At 38.5% G+C, this 2,902-nt stretch overlaps 1 protein-coding gene across 1 annotated transcript in view; it reads left to right on the plus strand.

The window, feature by feature from the left end:
- The first annotated feature begins 2,618 nt into the window (after window positions 1-2,618).
- Window positions 2,619-2,902, plus strand: part of pld3 (phospholipase D family member 3) — a 7,227-nt gene continuing 6,943 nt past the window's right edge. Inside the window, exon 1 of the mRNA XM_015950710.3 lies at window positions 2,619-2,782. The gene's annotated coding sequence lies outside the window, so the exon portion shown is untranslated. The remainder of the gene's footprint in view (window positions 2,783-2,902) is intronic.

A 2,902-nucleotide genomic window follows, 5' to 3' on the forward strand; every position in this document is an offset into this window, starting at 1 on the left:
TTATGGGATGTGAGGTGATCTGTGGGTCAGATGTAAGAGTCCCAGTCGGTTAGCTGGGCGGAGACTGGTGTAGCAGCGTGAGCCGTCAGTCCGCTTCCTCCTCCACATCCTTTAACTGAACAGACTACTGGCGTTCCCAGATCCTGGAAGCTCCGTGTGTGTGTGTGTGCGTGTGTGTGTGTGGGGGGGGGGGGGCACTACTTTATGCTCCGATCTTTTACATATTTTATAAACCTGTAAAACTGAAGTTCTGGGACATCCTTCTCACTTGAACTAAAGGATTTTCACTAGAAATGATTCCATAGATTTGGTAGAAAATGTCAGAAATCTCTAAAATTACATCTTGTTTTTATTTTCTGCAAATCTGGCAAAATAATGTGTGAAATGTGCTAAAGTCTCAAAACACTTCAGAAGTTGATCTGAAGCCTTTTTGGACAACTTATTTGCTTTGCAGGTTGGAGATCAGAGTTTCAGCAGCTTTGTGTGTCGAAGGACTTTCTGGGTCTTCCGTGCATCGTGTCCACCGTCCCTCAAATAATTTAATGGGAAAATAAAATCTTCTGGAAGATTTTTAATGCTGCAGGTGGATTCGTCACAATGTTTAAAACTGATGTTGAGCAAGCGAAGCTCTGGCGTGTTGGTTCAGAGGTCGCTAACCAGGGAGGTGATCCTCCAGGTGGTTCACAGGTAAAACGGCTACAACACGGGCGATGCTGTTCTCCCTAACCGCCAGACATCGTAGCTGTCTGAGCATTTTTATGTTACCCAAATATCTGGAATTAAAAAGATTTCACAAACGAAAAACACTAACTCGAAAAAGATCTGTGGGAAAAATGATTAAACGATGAAACGTTTTAATCAAAGTTAAGTTTCCTGAATAATAATAATAACAATAATAATAATAATAATAATAATAATAATAATAATAACAGGTAAAAGACAATCAGATAAATATGAATTATATAACTATAAAATTGTGTTTATAACCAGTTAAGTGTAATAAACAGATGTCATTAGAAACAAATCAAACAGAAAAAAGTAAAATAAAATAAAAGGATTCTCTGATTTTAGAAGGAAACTATTTTAGTTTATTTCAGTATTTTAATGGAAAAAAATCACATAAAATATATTCAACAAATGAAACAATCTGAAAATGTAAAAAGAAAAGAAAAACAATTTCAACTAAACATAATCACATCACACGACGACAACGTCAGGAGTAAATGTTCTGCAGACAGAAAATGATGATGTAAGGTTGTTTATGTTTATTATCATGACAGAAAAAAGCTCAAATATTTACCTGTGATAATAATTATCATCATTATTATTATCACAATTATAATAATAATAATAAGAAGAATCTATATTGTTATTATAATTATTGTAATAATTATTATTATTATCATCATCGTAATCATAATAATCTATATTATTATGATGATTATAATAATCATCATAATAACAACAACAATAATATTTAATAATAGAGGTTATTTGTAACTTTCAGACATCCATCGACGTTTTACCACCTCACTAAAAGTCTGCCTTTGTTGCTGTAAAATAATAAAACTGTCTAGGATTTTCTGGCCTCTGGTTTCCATGGTTACACACACCACAAGTACACAGAACACACCTCACGGCTGCAGAAAACACACGCGCGCGCGCGCAGAAACGTAGCTTCCAGGGAACCGTTTGGATTTTTAGGTGTTTGAACAACAAGGAATTTCTTCCCTGCTTCTTTCTTTCTTTCTTATCAAACTCCGGCAAACAAAAGGAAATGGGATTGTTCTCCACACCTCCTCGTGAAGGCACATTCCACGTTCTTCGTGCGTGTTTGTGCTCCTGACTCTGAGCCGCTGGTGAACTTCATTCATCCGCCATCTCCTCATGCTTTATCTGTGCTCTGCTGCCCCCTGCTGGATCACAACCGCGCACCTACATGACGCTAACTGGTGTTTTGAATCTAAATAAGGAAGACGCAACTTTTACTTTAGTTTGCATTATTAATTAATTTCCTTCTATTTGAAACATAAACTGATGTTAAACAGGAAACCAAGGTGTGGATTTTGTTTGAGTTTCCTGTAACAAACTGGTTTCAGCAGCCTCCAACAGACCTGCGGGACACCTTCTAGCTGGAAAATTACCCCAGAAAACCGTTTCAATTGATCCACTGATTCACATGAGAGATAAAAAAGGAAAGTTCTGTAAACACACACACACACACACACACACACACACACACACACACACACACACTCACAGCTGTTTTTTTAGATATATTTATATTTAGTCATCTATACGTACTTATCTATTTAGTAAGCTTTTACTTTTAGCATGACTCTAATATTTTGCTTTTACTGTATTACACCTTCTTCCTGTTTCTACTGTATGATGCTGCTGAGAGACCGCTGCTCGTCAAACACATTTCATTGCAATGTTGACCCTGTGCTAACTTGCATATGACAAATAAACTAAACTAAACTAGAAGACAGGAGTTATTTAAATCTCCACGACATTTGAGGCTAGAGGGAAACACTGCCATCTCGCGGTTAAAAATAAGAACTGCGCCAAAGTGCGTCACCTCGACAACTTCCCTCCGATTGGCTGCTTGCCGTGGTCATGTGACTACCACCCCCCTTCACTCTCTCCGCTATGGAGCTACTTCAAAGTCAGCAAAGTGAAAATAATCCATTTCTGCTCCGTTTCTGGATTTGACTCGAACCACGAGCTCTCGAGTCTGTGGGCGCAGACCGGGACTTGAACGCATCTGGACGCCTGATAAGTAGGTTTTTATCTCTGTAGCTGAAAGCTTGTTTTGGTTTTCGCCGTTTCAACCCCGGCATGACGCGGCGGTGGTGTTTAAAGAGACCGGAAGTCCGCGCGCTTGTTCGGTGACAGACTA

The sequence above is a fragment of the Nothobranchius furzeri genome, chromosome 13 (assembly GCF_043380555.1).
Source record: "Nothobranchius furzeri strain GRZ-AD chromosome 13, NfurGRZ-RIMD1, whole genome shotgun sequence".
NCBI lineage: Eukaryota > Metazoa > Chordata > Actinopteri > Cyprinodontiformes > Nothobranchiidae > Nothobranchius > Nothobranchius furzeri.